This window comes from Bubalus bubalis, chromosome 2, assembly GCF_019923935.1.
Source record: "Bubalus bubalis isolate 160015118507 breed Murrah chromosome 2, NDDB_SH_1, whole genome shotgun sequence".
NCBI classification, from domain to species: domain Eukaryota; kingdom Metazoa; phylum Chordata; class Mammalia; order Artiodactyla; family Bovidae; genus Bubalus; species Bubalus bubalis.
In genome coordinates, this window is record NC_059158.1 from 53179156 (window position 1) to 53197136 (window position 17981).

Here is a 17981-nt window from a genome sequence, read left to right on the forward strand (position 1 = left end):
TTAATCCTTACAAAACAATTCTTCCAGCAGGCAGGCTTCTGTCTCCTGTTCACAGATGCAAAAGACACTGCACCTCACAGTACAGTTCAGGCAAAGAGCCTGGGCTAGAACGCAGTGTAGGCTGTAACTGCTGGGCTCTACACACCCATAGGGTCTGCCTACAAGGCGGGGGCAAACTCCAGCCTGAAGCTGGCTCATGTACGGTCTGAAAGCTAAGAAAAGATTTCACATCTTAAATGGTTGAAAAGTAATCAAAAGAATATTTTCTAATGAAAACATTATAAAAACTTCACATTTTAATGTGAAGTTTTGTGTATGGCTGCTTTGGCACAACTGCAGGGTCCCAAAAGGGGGTCCCCTGGCCCTTTAGAGTAAGTCTGTCAACCTCTGATGCAAACCTCATTGTAAATATTACAAATAAAAACACAAAATGCTCATATAACATCAGCAATATAATCTTTCATCACCAGGAACCAGACAAGAAGCATCACTAAACACAACTCAAGTTTTACTCTCAGGAGCATAAACAAGAACGTTTACAATAGCAAACGCAGGAGGAAGTCACTTGAGGATACAAAAACAACCAAGAAGAGCTCCACAACAAGCTCTGAGACAAAAGGTTAAGTATGTCATCTCTTCTTTCCATTAACACAGGGCTCAAAAGTTTACAGAGAGCAAACAAACAGAACATAAACTATTATGGAACACACACACCACAGATAATGGAAAGATGGGGATACGGGAGTGGGGGAGTTGATCTTCCTAATGTTCCAGGGTAACACCCTGAAGGGGAAGAGCAGATTTCAGGAGATGAAATGAGGACTAGAAGACTTTAACACTCTCCTGTTCTAGTACAGTAAGAAGATTTTTCACAACCACCCAATGAGATTTCCTCTCAAAGCACTGTCAGAAGGTGCTAGGTGTAGGACCTACAGAAAGAGGAGTTGTTATTGCTTAGTCACTATGCTTGAGTCCAGGGTAAGCAGCAGAGGCAACCCCTCTGTGCAGTTCTCCCCACACGGGAGGGACCACAGCTGGAGCAGCACTCCTAAAACGGCCCAGGCCACCACAGACTCCTGCATTCTACTGCGCAACATAAGTTCAACTGTGTTTTATTTTCACTTTAATCACTACCTTGAAGAAAGCTTGTTCACTAATACAGGCTTCTCAATTAAAAAAAAAAAAAATAGATTGTAAGTAAAAAAAAAAAGAACTATAGGTATCTAAGAACATTCCCCTTCATGGATCACCACCTTGTTGTTGCAAAGGAGCTTGCATAACACAACGAAATCTATGACCAAAACCATGCCAGGTCACCCAAGACAGATGGGTCACAGTGAAGGCTTCTGACAAAACATGGTCCACTGGAGGAAGAAATGGCAACCAACTCCAGTATTCTTGCCTGGAGAACTCCACGGAGAATACGAAAAGGCAAAAAGATATGACGCCAAAAGATGAGTGCCCCAGGTGTGAAGATGTCTAATATACTACGAAAGATGACCCCCCAGGATGGAAGATGTCCAATATGCTACTGGGAAAGAGCAGACGGCACTTACCAATAGCTCCAGAAAGAATGAAACGGCGGGGCCTCAGTGGAACAATGCTCATCTGTGGAGGTGACTGGAGGTGAAAGTAAACTCTGATGCTGTTAAGAACAATATTGCATAGGAACTTGGACTGTTAGGCCCATGAATCAAGGCAAATTGGAAGTGGTCAAGCAGGAGATGGAAAGATTGAACATTAACACCATAGGAATTAGTGAACTAAACTGGACAGAAATGGGAGAATTTAACTGAGATGGCCATTATATCTAATACTGTGGGCAAGAATCCCTTAGAAGAAATGGAGTAGCCCTCATAGTCAACAAAGAGAGTCCAAAATGCAGTATTTGGGTGCAATCTCAAAAATGACAGAATGATCTTGGTTCATTTCCAAGGCAAACCATCCAACATGACAGTAATGCACGTCTACTCCCCAAACACTGATGCCGAAGACTGCAAAGTTGAGCAGTCTTACGAAAACCCACACCACCTTCTAAAACTAACGCCAAAAAAAATGTCCATTTCATCATAGGGGATTGGAATGCAAAAGCAGGAAGTCAAGAGATACCCAGAATAACAGGCAAGGTTGGCCTCAGAGGATAAAATGAAGCAGGGCAAAGGCTAACAGTTTTGTCAAGAGAACACGCTGATCACAGCAAACACCCTATTCCAACAACCTAAGAGACTACTCTACATATGGACATCACCAGATGGTCAACATCGAAATCCAACTGATTATGTTCTTTGCAGCCAAAAATGAAAACGCCAGGAGAAATATTAACAACCTTGATATGCAGATGATACCACTCTAATGGCTGAAAGTGAAGAGAAACTAAAGACCCTCTTGAGGGTGAAAGAGCAGAGTGGAAAAAGCTGGCTTAAAACTCAACATTCAAACAACTAAGATAATGACATCTGGGCACATCACTTCACAGCAAATAGATGGGAGAAAAATGGAAACAGTGAGACTTTATTTTCTTGGGCTCCAAAATCACTGCAGATGTTGACTGCAGCCATGAAATTCAAAGATGCTTGCTCCCTGTAAGTTATGACAAATCTAGACAGTGTATTGCCGACAATGGTCCATACAGTCAAAGCTATGGTTTTTCCATTAGTCGTGTAATGATGTGAAAGTTGGACCATAAAGAAGGCTGAACACGGAAGAATTGATATTTTTGAACTGTAGAGCTGGAGAAGACTCTTGAGAGTCCCTTGGTCAGCAAGGAGATCAAACCAGTCAATCCTAAAGGAAATTAACCTGAATATTCACTGGAAGAACTTTTGCTGAAGCTCCAATACTTTGGCCATGTGATGAGAAGAGCCGATGCACTGGAAAAGAATCTGATGCTGGGAAAGATCTAGGGCAGGAGGAGAAGCAGGCAACAGAGAATGAGACGGTTAAACGGCATCACCAACTCAGTGGACATGAATTAAGCAAAGTCCAGGAGAAAGCAGAGGACAGAGAAGCCTGTTGTCCATGGGTCGCAAAGTCATACATGACTTAGTGACTGAACAACAACAATCTAAATGTATCACTGAAAATTCTCCACAAAAACGAAACAGGAATGGGTGGGGGGGCGGGGATTACATGTGTGTTGGTGGCAGGGGGAGACTGATTTATTTTAAGGAATTGGCTTCCACAATGGTGGAAATTCAACTTCAAAAACTGCAGAGAAAGCAAGCAAGGTGGGGACAAAGGAACAGTTGATGTTACAGTTTTGAGTCCAAAGGCAATCTGGAGGGAAAATTTCTTCTTGCTGGAAGACAGTTAGTCTTTTCTCTACTCAGGCTCTTTACGTGACTGGATGAGGCCCACCCACATTATGAAGTGTAATTTGCTTTACTCAAAGTCCATGGATTTATGTGTGAATTTCATTCAAAATTCACTTTCATAGAAACATCCAGAATAATATTTAATCAAACAAATATCTAGACAACATGGCTTGGCAAAGTTGATACATAAAATAAACCATTACACTAAAGATCTCAATTAATAAAATTAATTAAAACTAAAAGGAGATACTTCAAGATGGTGGAGGAACAGGATAGGGAGACCACTTTCTGCCCCACAAATTCATCAAAAGATCATCTGAATGCTGAGCAACTTCCACCAAACAACATCTGAACACTGGGAGAGGACACCAGGCACCCAGAAAGGCAGCCCAATCTCTTCGAAAGGAGGTAGGACAAAATACAAAAGACAAAAAAAGATACAAAAGAGTTAGCGACGGAGACCTGTCCTGGGGAGGGAGTCCTGAAGTTTCCACACAGTAGGAAACCCTCTCACAGACAGGTGTGTGGGGACTTTTGGAATCTCAGAAGGCAACATAACCAGGAGGGAAAAAAAAAAAAAAAAAAAAACCCAGAGAATACACACCTAACTACAAATGCAGAAATGGGAACATTCCCAAGAAAGGCTCTAACCTAACAACCAAACGGGTAGCCTGGCCGGCTCACAGAACAAAGGATTGAGGGAATACCAAAGGAGAATGCCTGGAGGCAGAGGCAGGCTTGAGACAGCCAGAGCTGGAAAGCAAGGGACTGCTACAATCTCACCCCCAGAGATGACATCTTCCACCAAACTGTGAGGAGGCTCCCAGCTGCTAATGCCGACTTCCTGAGACCCTGGACGGCTGACATCAGCCAGGAGGGTCTAGGGTGAGACCAGCTCTCCAGAAGAGACTCACAGCACACCTGATATGGTACTCTCACAGTGCCCCTGGGAAACTGAGCAGCTGGGACCAGGAGGTGGTTGAGACACACGGCCCCCTCGGGACAGCATGCTCACCAAGCACCTGGGGACCTGAGCTGCTCAGACAGCAGAAGGGCACAAAATGTACACCCAACCCACAGAGACTGAGCCAGAACTGTGTCTCAGTTTCTCCTGTGCAGGGACAGGTCAGCAGTGGCCTGCCACAGGGGCTCTGGGTGCAGCAGACCTGGTTATGGCATAAACCTTGGTGGAGGTCACCATTAACCCCATAGAGCCACCAGAACTTACACAGGACTGGGGAAACAGACTCTTCGAGGGCACAAACAAACCTTCCACACACCAGGAATCAGGAGAAAGGAGCAGTGACCTCACAAGTTACTGACCCAGACATGCCCGTCACTGTCCAGCAGTCTCCGGCGGAGGCTAGATTCGGCAGCGGCCTGCTGCAGGGTCAGGGGCAATGAGTGCAGCAGTGTGTGCATGGGGCCTTTTGAAGGAGGTCACCATTATCTTCATTACCTCCACCACAGATTGGCCTCAGGTCAAGCAACCAGGAGGAACACAGCTATGCCCACTAACAGAAAACTGGACTAAAGATTTACCAAACACAGCCCCACCCATCAGAACAAGACCCAGTTTCCCCTCAGTCAGTCTCTCCCATCAGGAAACTTCCATAAGCCTCTTATCCCTATCTATCAGAGGGCAGACAGAATGAAAACCACAATCACAGAAAACTAACCAAATGGATCACATGGACGACAGCTTTGTCTAGCTCCATGAAACTATGAGCCATGCTGTGTAGGGTCACCCAAGATGGACGGGTCATTGCGCAGTGTTCTGACAAAACGTGGTCCACTGGAGAAGGGAATGGCAAACCACTTCACTATTCTTGCTTTGAGAACCCCATCAACAAAATGAAAAGGCAAAAAGGTATGACACTGAAAAGATGAACTCCCAGGTCGGTAGGTGTCCTATATGCTACTGGAGAAGAGTGGAGAAATAACTCCACAAAAAATGGAGAGACAGAGACAAAGCAAAAACAACACCCAGTTGGGGATGTGACAGGGATAAAAGTAAAGTCTGATGCTGTAAAGAGCAATATTGCACAGGAACCTGGAATGTTAGGTCCATGAATCAAGGCAAATTGGAAGTGGTCAAACAGGAGATGGCAAGAGTGAACATCAACATTTTACGAATCAGTGAACTAAAATGGACAGAAATGGGAGAATTTAACTGAGATGGCCATTATATCTACTCCTGTGGGCAAGAATCCCTTAGAAGAAATGGAGTAGCCATCACAGCCAACGTAAGAGTCTGAAATGCAATACTCGGATGCAATCTCAAAAACAACAGAATGATCTCTGTTCATTTCCAAGGCAAACCATTCAATATCACAGTAATCCAAGTCTATGACCTGACCAGTAATGCTGAAGAAGCTGAACTTGAACAGTTCTATGAAGACTTACAAGACCTTCTAGAACTAACACTCAAAAAAGATGTCCTCTTCATTATAGAGGACTGGAATGCAAAAGCAGGAAGTCAAGAGACATCTGGAGTAACAGACAGATTTCACCTTGGAGTACAAAACGAAGCAGGTAAAAGGCTGTTTTAACAGAGTTTTGCCGAGAACACACTGGTGGTAGCAAACACCCTCTTGCAACAACACAAGAGAAGACTCTACACATGGACATCACTAAATGGTCAATACCGAAATCAGACTGACTATATTTTTGCAGCCAAAGATGAAGAACCTCTATTCAGTTCAGTTCAGTTGCTCAGTTGTGTCCGAGTCTTTGCAACCCCATGAGCTGCAGCACGCCAGGCCTCCCTGTCCAACACCAAGTCCCAAAACCTACCCTAACTCATGTCCATTGAGTTGGTGATGCAATCCAACCATCTCATCCTCTTCGTCCCCTTCCCCTCCTGCCCTCAATCTTTCCCAGCATCAGGGTCTTTTCAAATAAGTCAGCTCTTCACATCAGGTGGCCATGGTATTGGACTTTCAGCCTCAGCATCAGTCCTTTCAATGAATATTCAGGACTGATATCCTTTAGAACTCACTGGTTTGATCTCTTTGCAGTCCAAGGGACTCTCAAGAGCCTCCTCCAACACCACAGTGAAAAAGTATCAATTCTTTGGCACTCAGCTTTCTTTATGTCCAACTCTCACATCTATACATGACTACTAGAAAAACCATAGCCCTGACTAGATGGACCTTTGTTGGCAAAGTAATGTCTGCTTTTTAATATGCTGTCTAGGTTGGTCATAACTTTCCTTCCAAGGAGTAAGCGTCTTTTAATTTCATGGCTGCAGTCACCATCTGCCGTGATTTTGGAGCCCAAAAAAATAGTCTGACACTGTTTCCACTGTTTCCCCATCTTTTTCCCATGAAGTGATGGGACCGGATGCCATGATCTTCATTTTCTGAATGCTGAGCTTTAAGCCAACTTTTTCACTCTCCTCTTTCACTTTCATCAAGAGGCTTTTTAGTTCCTCTTCACTTTCTGCCATAAGGGTGGTGACCTAAATCAAATCCCTTACGATTAAACAGAGGAAGTGACAAATAGATTCAAGGGATTAGATCTGATAGACAGTGTCTGAAGAAGGTTCATGGATGGAGGTTCATGACACTGTACAGGAGGCAGTGATCAAGACCATCCCCAAGAAAAAGAAATGCAAAAAGGCAAAATGGTTGTCTGAGGAGGCCTTAAAAATAGCTGAGAAAAGAAGAGAAGAGAAAGGCAAAGGAGAAAAGGAAAAATATACCCATTTAAATGCAGAGTTCCAAAGAACAGCAAAAAGATACAAGAAAGCCTTCCTCAGCGACCAGTGCAAAGAAATAGAGGAAAACAACAGAATGGGAAAGACTAGTGATGTCTTCAAGAAAATTAGAGATAACAAGGGAACATTTCAAGCAAAGATGAGCACAATAAAGGACAGATATGGTCCTTAACAGAAGCAGAAGATATTAAGAACAGGTGGCAATAATACACAGAAGAACTATACAAAAAGACCTTAATGACCCAGATAACCACAATGGTGTGATCACTCACCTAGAGCCAGACATCCTAAAATGCGAAATCAAGTAGGGTTTAGAATCATCACTAAGAACAAAGCTAGTGGAGATGATGGAATTCCAGCTGAGCTATTTCATATCCTGAAAGATGATGGTTTTAAAGTGCTGCACTCAATATGCCAGCAAATTTGGAAAACTCAGCAATGGCCACAGGACTGGAATAGGTCAGTTTTCATTCCATTCCAAAGAAAGGCAATGCCAAAGAATGTTCAAACTACTGCACAACTGCACTCATCTCACACGCCAGCAAAGTAATGCTCAAAATTCTTGAAGTTAGGCTTCAACAGTACATGAACCATGAATTTCCCGATGTTAAAGTTGGATTCAGAAACGGCAGAGGAACCAGAGATCAAACTGCCATCATCTGCTGGATGATAGAAAAAGCAAGAAAATTCCAGAAAAACATCTACTTCGGCTTCATTGATTACAGCAAAGCCTCTGACTGTGTGGATCGCAACAAACTGTGGAAAATTCTTCAAGAGATGGGAATACCAGACCACCTTACCTGCCTCCTGCAAAACATGTTTGCAGGTCAAGAAGCAACAGTTAAAATTGGACATGGAACAAAAGACTGGTTCCAAATCAGGAAAGGAGTATGTCAAGGCTGTAAATTTTCACCCTGCTTGTTTAACTTCTATGCAGAGTACATCAAGCAAAATGCTGGGCTGGATGAAGCACAAGCTGGAATTAAGACTGCCAGGAGAAATATCAATAACCTCAGATACGCAGATGACAACAGCCTTATGACAGAAAGCAAAGAGGAACTAAACAGCCTCTTGATTAAAGTGAAAGAGGAGAGTGAAAAAGCTGGCTTAAAACTCAACATTCAAAAAACAAAAATCATGGTATCAAGTTCCATCACTTCGTGGCAAATAGGGGGAAAATGGAAACAGTGACTATTTTCTTGGGCTCCAAAATTTCTGCATATGTTGACTGCACCCATGAAATTAAAAGACACTTGCTCTTTGGAAGAAAAGCTATGATCAACCTAGACAGCATATTAAAAAGCAGTTTGTGATTACATTGCTGACAAATGTCTGTATAGTCAAAGCTATCTTTTCTCTGGTAATCACATATGGATGTGAGAGTTGGGACTATAAAGAAAGCTGAGCACCAAAGAATTGATGCTTTTGAACTGTGGTGTTGGAGAAGATTCTTGAGAGTCCCTTGGACTGCAAGGAAATCCAACCAGTCCATCCTAAAGGAAATCAGTCCTGAATATTCATAGGAAGGACTGATGCTGAAGCCGAAACTCCAGTACTTTGGCCACCTGATGTGAAGACTTATTGGAAAGACTCTGATGCTGGGAAAGATTGAAGATGGGAGGAGAAGAGGACAACAGAGATGGTTGGGTGGCGACACCAACTCGATGGACATGAGTTTGAGCAAGCTCCAGGAGTTGGGGATGGACGGGGAAGCCTGGCATGCTGCAGTCCATAGGGTTGCAAAGAGTTGGACACGACTGAACTGACTTACTGAATTTGTGAAATCCTGTACAAATGCTAAGAGAGACTACTAGATCATCAGTCACCACGCCCAAGTTAACAAATAAATGTACACATGCCTTTGCCTCTTCATGCTATTGTATGCCAAGATGCAAAATCAACTTTACACTTCTTAATTAATTAGCACATTCCTTTTACTTATTAAACATGGTAAATGGGACTTATAATGTGGACTCCAGAGTTCTGCTAAAATGTTTAACACCAATATACTTTTTTATCTGTGGTATAATAAAAGTATTTATTTGGTCTTTGGTCTAGGTTCCTGGTACAGAGCTTCTAAAACCCTTGCAATTTACTCAGGAGTGTCTTTTGATATTCACAACAAGCTCCTTTCCACTATACCTGAGCTTATGCTAAGGAACTGACTCAGGATGGGGCCTCTAGATAGCTCCATGATATGAGCTGGTCACCAGAAAGACCCAATAGTGATTAGAGGGAAAAACTATCAGGACCATCCTCCTGACCTCTAGAGAGAGACAGGTTGAAGATTAAATAAAATCTCTTGAACACAAAAACTGGGGGATATTTCAGGTTGGTGAATACACAGATGTGCTGGGAGGTTGGAGGGCCAAGAAAAGGCATGGAGGCTCTGAGCCCCTTCCCCACACCTTGCCTCTGCATCTCTTCCACTTGGCTATTTTGAGCTGTCTTCTTTATAATAAACCAACAAAGTGTTTTCCTGAATTTTGTGTTTTTCTAGGCAATTATTGAACCTGAGAGAGTTATGGAAACCTCTAAATTTGTAGTCAGTCAGGCAAATGTGAGAGTAACCTGGGAATCCCAGCTGAGTCTGGCATCTGAAGTGGAGGCAGCCTTGGAGAACTGAGCCCTTCACTTGTAAGGACCGAACTCCAGTAGTTAAGTGTCAGAACTGGACTGAATTATCAGACATTCAGTTGGTGCTGGAGAATCACAGAATTGGTGTAGAACCACACTCTGAATCTGTTGTTGTTTAGTCGCTAAGTCATGTCCAACTGTTTTGTGATCCCATGTACTACAGCCCACCAGGCTTCTCTGTCCATGGGATTCTCCAGGCAAGAATACTGAAGTGGGTTGCCATTTCCTTCTCCAGAGGATCCTCCTGACCCAGGGATCAAATCTGTGTCTCCTGCACTGACAGGTAGATGCCTTACCAATGAGCCACCAGGGAAGCCCACTATCTAAATTAGAGGCTACTTAATTCAGATAAAAGTCATAATCTCAACCACATGAATGGCTGAGATTAAACAAGAAAGAATGCTGGCAGAGAAACATAAATATATAAGCAAGATGCTAAAGATTACTATCAAGGAAGAAAGATAGTAATTTCTGTCTTAAAGAAAAATGTCCAGTTATGCAAAAACATGAAACAAGATGGTAAGAGATAAGTTGGCAGATACAGTAAGTAACAGAAGATCTGAGGTAAACTTTATCTGCCTTAGTTAACAAAACCTGCAAAAAATGTGTCAGAATTGACAAAGTTGATCAATAAAGAAAGGTGTGAACCCTTTCCTACCACCCTGGGCTTTCTCTCTGTGACTACAGCACAGCCATCCTCTCTCGAGCCCAGATCAACTTCCTCTGAAAGCTGTTTGATGCCATCTTCCCAGGATCAGCTCTCTTCCTGTCTCTGAAACTCTCAAGGTAATAGACTTTGGCTGTACAGACACAACACACTTTGAAAAGAAAATATCATCAGCAGAACTTGGAACCATGTCAGAAATGCAAATTCCCAAGTCCTACCCCAAATCCAAGAAATCATAAATTCTAAGGGTGGGGCCAGACACTGGTCAGGCCAGTATCTGACCAAGACTCCAGGTGATTCTAATGAACTACAGAGTTTGAGAACCCTTGGGCTACAGAATCAGGATTCAACTGAGTTCTCACTGCTAGGAGGACTGAGTCCTGACTACTCTTCCTAACACTCACAGCCCTTTGTGCAATAGCTTCTAGCCTTGAGTTTATAAATGTGTCCCCCCAGAATGTGTCCACTGCATCAGCAGCTGCATTCTCTGAGATTTAGATGCGGCTGAGCACTCAAGCAGTCCATGTCCTTCCAGGCTGGCCCACCCCTATCTGCTGCTCCCTGCCCACCATACATACCACTGCTCTTCACAGTTCTCCACCTGGAGGACCCCACCTTCACCACCACCCTTGGGCCCAGGCCAGGTCTCCTTGACAAACCGCAGGAATCAAGCCACTCCTGAACTCCGCCAGCCCTGGTTGTGGGTAACATCATGGGGTTTTTATGATCCTGTTAAACACTTCTGTATGCAAATGCATTTTCTGCTCAAATAATCATGAATTATTTGGGAAGAAAAGCCACATCCAATATTTTATATCCTCCACAGAGAAACTATAAAACCAGGAGAAAAGTTGTCATGTTCTTTAAAAAAAAAAAAAAAAAAAATTAAAAACTCATCTCTGGACGCTTAAAATTGAAACACATATAACTAAAAAGCACTGACTAGACCAAGAGAAAAGAAAACCCTAAAAACAATGCACAATACAAAGTCAGAAAAAGCCAAAATAAACTCCATAAGAACTATATAAAAACTATAAAAAGTTAGTACTGATGTCCATAAATGACATTAGTAATGTAACAGAAATAACAATACAATTTTTTAAGAGGCCTGACTACGCAAACAACTGGCTAGTATATTTCTACTATCTGCACAGACTGAGAAGGTTTACAATATATGAAACAGTTCTTCACACAAAGGTCAGCCCCTGACAAAAATTTTAAAATTAAGTTTAGTGTATCTGTTATTAGCCTCTTAACTCTCCCTTCTTTACATCCTATTCCCTCCTCTATTTTCCCTCAAAATAATAAATACGGTAACTCTAAACAGGGTTTTAAGAAACAGTCACTTGAAAAAAAAGTGTAAGATTATAATCTAGCCTGTCTTTTGTAGGGCAGGCCCCAAAAAGGAAACACAAAGCTTACTACCTAGATGGAAGCACTCTTTCCTCATCAGTAGGATCAAAAAGTTCTAAAAGGAAGAAAAGAAGGTTTATTCCAAGGTAAGCTCCAATTATTAAAAGCCACTATGTTCCAGAAATGAATGAAGAAAACAAGCTAAGCCAGAGTAAGAACCCATCCTGAATCGCCGTGTGTGCAGGAGAAAAAGGTCATCCCCAGGAAGCAGAGGAAAGGCAACAGCGCCTCTAAGGCTTCTGCTCTGATCTGTGTTTTCCTCACAATCAGCCACACTACAGTTACATACAATGCACACAGTTTTCTGAGGAAAGGTGAGGTGATCTGCTATTTCTATCTCTTTGAGAATTTTCCAGTTTCTTGTGATCCAGACAGTCAAAGAGTCTGCACAGTCAATGAAGCAAATGTTTTTCTGGAATTCCCTTGATTTCTCTATAATTCAATGAATTTTGGCAATTTGATCTCTGGTTCCTCTGCCTTTTCTAAATTCAGCTTGTACATCTATCTGGAAGTTCTAGATTCACATACTGCTGAAGCAGAGCTTGAAGGATTTTGAGCACACCCTTACTACATGTGAAATGAGCACAGCTGTACGACAGTCTGAACATTCTTTGGCATTATCCTTCTTTAGGATTAGAATGAAAATAGACCTTTTCCAGTCCTGGGGCCACTGCTGAGTTTTCCAAATTTGCTAACATACTGAGTGTAGCAATTTGACAGCATCACCTTTTAGAATTTTAAACAGCTCAAGTGAAATTCCATCACCTCCACTAGGTTTGTTTGTAGTTATGCTTCCTAAGGCCCACTTGACTTCAGTCCAGGATGTATGGTTCTAGACACGTGATCACACCATCATGGTTATCCAGGTCACTAAGACCTTTCCTGTATAGTTCTTCTGTGTATTCCTGTCACCTCTTCTTAATCTCTTCTGCTTAAGTTCTTGCTGTTTCTGTCCTTTTTTGTTGCCCATTTCTGCATGAAATGTTCCCGTGGTATCTCCAATTTTTTTGAAGAGATCTCTAGTCTTTCCCATTCTATTGTTTTCCTTTACTTTTTTGCATTGTTCGTTAAAGAAGGCTTTCTTATCTCTCACTGCTATTCTCTGGAACTAAGCATTCAGTTCGGTATATCTCTTCCTTCCTCAGCCTCCTCAAACAACCATTTTGCCTTTGTGTATTCTTCTTTGGGATGGTTTTGATTACTTCCTCCTGTACAATATTACGAACCTCTGGCCATCGTTCTTCAGGCACTCTGTCTACCAGATCTAATTCCTTGAATCAATTTGTCACCTCCACTGTATAATCATAAGGGATTTGATTTAGGTCATTAACTGACTGGCCTAGTGGTTTTCCCTATGTTCTTCAATTTAAGCCTGAATTTGTAATAGGGAGCTCATGATCTGAGCCACAGTCAGCTCCAGGTCTTTTTTCTGTGGACTGCACAGAAATTCTCCATCTTTGCCTACAAAGGACATAATCAATCTGATTTCAGTATTGACCTCTAGTGACGTCCATGTGTAGAGTCATCTCTTGGGTCATTGAAAAAGGGTATTTACTATGACCAGTGTGTTAGTGTTTGCTCTGATTCATTTTATATTCCAAGGCCAAACCTGCCTGTTATTCTGGGTATCCTTTGACTTCCTGCTTTTGAATTCCAATCCTCTATGTGAAAAGGACAAAAGAAGGAATCTTTTTTTGATGTTAGTTATAGAAGGTCTTGCAGGTCTTCAAAGGACCGGTCGACTTCAGCTTCTCTGGCATCAAGGAGGCTGGGACATAGACTTCTGTTTACTGTGATGTTGAATGGTTTGCCTTGGAAAACAAACCGAGATCATTCTGTCATTTTTGAGACTGAATTGAAATACTGCATTTTGGACTCTCTTGTTGACTATGAGGGCTACTCCCTTTCTCCTAAAGGATTCTTGCCCACAGTAGTAGATATAAGAATCATCTGAATTAAATTCACCCATTCCCGTTTGTTTTAGCTCACTGATTGCTAAGATATCAATGTTCATTCTTGCCATCTCCTGCTTAAGCACCTCCAAGTTACCCTGATTCACAGATCTAACATTCCAGGTTACAATGAAATATTGTTCTTTACAGCACCAGACTTTACTTTCACCACCAGATACATCCACAGTTGAAATGAAAGTCATTTCAGCTTTGGCCCAAATGCTTCATTCTTTCTAGAGCTATTACTAATTGCCTTCTGCTCTTGCCCAGTAGCATACTGGACACCTTCCAACCTGGGGGCTCATCTTCCAGTGTCATATCTTTTTGCTTTTTCATACTGTTCATGGGGTTCTTGCGGCAAAAATACTGGAGTGGTTAGCCATTCCCCTGCTTGAGTGGACCATGTTTTGTCAGAATTCTTCATTATGACCTGCCTGTCTCATGTGGCCCTGAACCACGTGGCTTACAGCTTCACTGAGTTATGCAAGTCCCTTCACCACGAAAAGGTTATGATCCACAAAGGGGGAATATCAGACCACCTTACCTGGATCCTGAGAAACCTGTACACAGGTGAAAAAGAAACAGAATTGGACAAGGAACTGGTTCAAAATTGGGAAAGGAGTAAAACAAGGCTATATACTGTCACCCTGTTTATTTAACTTCTATGCAGAGTACATCATGCAAAATGGTGGGCTGGGTGAATCACAGAATGGAATTAAGATTGCTGGGAGAAATATCTACAATCTCAGCTGTCCGAATGATATCACTCTAACAGCAGAAAGTGAAGAGGAACTGAAGAGCCTCTTGATGAAGGTGAAAGAACAGAGTGAAAAAGCTAGCTTGAAACTCAACATTCAAAAAACTAAGATCATAGCATCCAGTCCTGTAACTTCATAGCCAACAGAAGGGGAAAGGGTAGAAGCAATGACAGATTTTATTTTCCTGGGCTCCAAAATTACTATGGATGGTGACTGCAGCCATGAAATTCAAAGATGTCTGTTCCCTAGAAGGAACAAATGTCAAATGCTTTCCTAGAAGGAAAGCAATGTCAAACCTGGACAGCATATTAAAAAGCAGAGATATCACTCAAGCTCTGTAAAGTCAAAGCTATGGTTTTTCCAGTAGTCATGTATGGATGTGAGAGTTGGCCCATCAAGAAGGCTGAGTGCCAAAGAATGGATACTTTTGAATTGTGGTTCTAGAGAAGGCTCTGGAGAGTCCCTTGGACTGCAAGGAGATCCAACCAGTCAATCCTGCTGCTGCTGCTGCTGCTGCTGCTGCTAAGTCGCTTCAGTCGTGTCCGACTCTGTGCGACCCCAGAGACGGAAGCCCACCAGGCTCCCCCGTCCTTGGGATTCTCCAGGCAAGAACACTGGAGTGAGTTGCCATTTCCTTCTCCAATGCATGAAAGTGAAAAGTGAAAGGGAAGTCGCTCAGTAGTGTCCGACTCTTAGCGACCCCATGGACTACAGCCTACCAGGCTGCTCCATCCATGGGATCTTCCAGGCAAGAGTACTGGAGTGGGGTGCCATTGCCTAGGATATCAATCCTGAATATTCATTGGAAGGATTGATGCTTAAGCTTCAAAACTTTGGCCACCTCATGCAAAGAGCCAACTCATTGGAAAAGACCCTGATGCTGGGAAAGACCCTGATGCTGGGAAAGACTGAATTCAAAAGGAAGAGGGCAGCAGATGATGAGATGGTTAAGATAGCTTCACTAACTCAATAGACGTGAATCGGAGCAAACTCTGGGATATAGATGAAGGGCAGGGAAACCTGACATGCTGCAACCCATGGGGTTGCAAAGAGTCAGACAGGTCTTACTGACTGAACAACAAAATAATGTACACACTCTTGGGAATTCCCTGAAAGTCCAGTGGTTAAGACTCTGCAGTTTCCCTGCCAGGGACCTTGGTTTGAAACCTGGTTGGAGAACTAAGGTCCCGCAAGCTGCTATATAATGCAGCCGCCCCCTCCCCCCAAAAAAAAGACCATGGTCTTAAAAATGAAATTAGGTGTATAAATCTATCTATTAAAAAAAGTATTTTCTCATAACAAAAAGCATATATCATGTCTTATTAAAAACAATAACTTTTACTGAATGGCAAGAAAAAATATTAATTTGGGACCTACATAAAGAACAATTACACTTTGCTTTCTTTTATTTTTTTAAATTTATTTACTTTTGGCCCTTCTGGGTCCTTGTTGCTGTCCACAGGCTTTCTCTGGATGCGGCGAGTGGGCACTAGTCTCTAGTTTCAGTGTGCAGGCTTCTCATCTCAGCGGCTTCTCTTGTTGTGGAGCCTAGGCTCTAGGGCATGAAGGCTTCAGTAGCTGCAGCTCCCAGGCTCTAGTTCTGGTGCACAGGCTTAGTTGCTCTGTGGCATATGGGATCTTCTCGGACATGGGATCAAACCCGTGTCTCCTGCATTGGCAGAAGGATTCTTTACCACTGATCCATCAGGGAGGCCCTACACTTTGCTTTCTAACCACATATTTTTTAATCTAACCACTATTAGTCATCAAATGCAATGAATAAGAAATAGACTTTGAATTTTTCCATGTAAATAGTTTTTCTCAGAGTATCTTTTAGAAGTAATGTTTCACAAAAAAAGTTTTAAAAAGTATGTTTTAATGCATTAATACTGGAAGGACAGGACGAAAAGGCACAAAAACTTTAAAAGTATACAGAATGAACTACTAAAACTAATAAATCATTACAAACTGAAACAAACATGTAACGTGATTACATGATACTATTTACATGAAAGTCTAGAACAGGCAAAACCAATCCACAACAGAAAAAGATCAGATCAGTGGTTGCCTATGAGTAGAGAGGGCAGGACGGAGCCAGTAAGGGGCACGTGAGAACCTTCAAAGTAGGAGTACCAATAAGTGGTTGGTTACACCAATTATGTCTGTTGAAACTTATGGAACAGGAAACTCAAAACATATATTTTATTATGGGTAAGTTCTGCCCTAAAGACAAAAAGCTACACTGAAGTCAATCTTGTTAATAATATGCATGAAGTGTCTAAGGGAGTCAGGTAAGATGCACTAGTGGACAGAGGATAGATTAGTATGATCCGGGGGATAAGTGTGCACCTGCTCACTGTACAGACCTGTCCGTTGTTGTGGGTGCATGGAAGTTTTCACAATAAAATATCAGGAAAAAAAATGAGCTCACTCTGCTAGACACTGTAACTGAAAAGATATATTGTTTTTCCAATGTATTTTCAAGTGGACACTATTCTAATTCATTCTATGAAAAGTTACTTTTTTTTCTTTTTTTAATGTGGACCATTTTTAAAGCCTTTCTTTAATTTGTTACAATATTGCTTCCCTTTTATGCTTTGGTTTTTGGCTGCAGGCATGTAGCTCTCCAACCAGGGACTGAACCCACACCCTCTGCATCAGAAGGTGAAGTCCTATCCACTGGACAGCCAGGGAAGTCCCACTACTTTCTAAAATAACTTTATCCATCCTGATGATTTTCAAATAGCAGGACTAATAAACTTCAGCAGTGGGTCTCAAGTAGGGTTGTTCAGATTCTACAGGTTTGGGGTGGGTACAGGCATCCATTTCTTTTTAAAGTCTAAACAGTGATTCTGATTCACAGTCAAAGTCAAGAACAACTGACTTCACTGCGTTTTCATAATCCTATCCCCAACAAGAGTGTTCACTGATACTTCCCTGCACAGACAAATACAATAAAAGTCCACAGGCCAAAGGCTTCCAAAAAGTGTTTTATAGACTCCCACAGGATAGTCACAGGGGTTTCCCAGGTAGTGCAGTGGAGAAGACTGCCTGGCAATGCATGAAACGCAAGAGACAGGGTTCAATCCCTGGGTCAGGAAGACCCCCTGGAGAAAACAATGGTAACCCATTCCAGTCTTCTCGCCTAGAAAATCCCATGGACAGAGGAGACTCCCAGGCTACAGCCCGTGGAGTTGCAAAGAGTCAGACACGACTGAGCACGCGTGCGCACACACACGCGCGCACACACACAAACACACACGCATGCACACACACGCACGCACACACACGCACAGGGTAGTCATGTTGGAAAAATTTCAGAATACTATTTCCACTCAACCTCATAAAAACCACAATTTATAGTTAGCCAAAGCAAGGTATATTTCAAAACTTAGAGGAAAAAACAATAAGTGGAGTTCCCAGAAGCTGCAAATGAGACATCAGAGGAAGGACACCACAGCAGGTGGCTCTGCAATTAAAAGGCCTTCAATTTGAGTAGAACAACAAAATTCAGGAAGC

General features: G+C 42.4%; 1 protein-coding gene across 8 annotated transcripts in view; it reads right to left on the minus strand.

Moving 5' to 3' along the window:
* The window catches only part of HERC2 (HECT and RLD domain containing E3 ubiquitin protein ligase 2), a 238331-nt gene that overhangs the window by 207073 nt on the left and 13277 nt on the right, over positions 1–17981 (minus strand). The gene's annotated exons all lie outside the window — the stretch shown is intronic.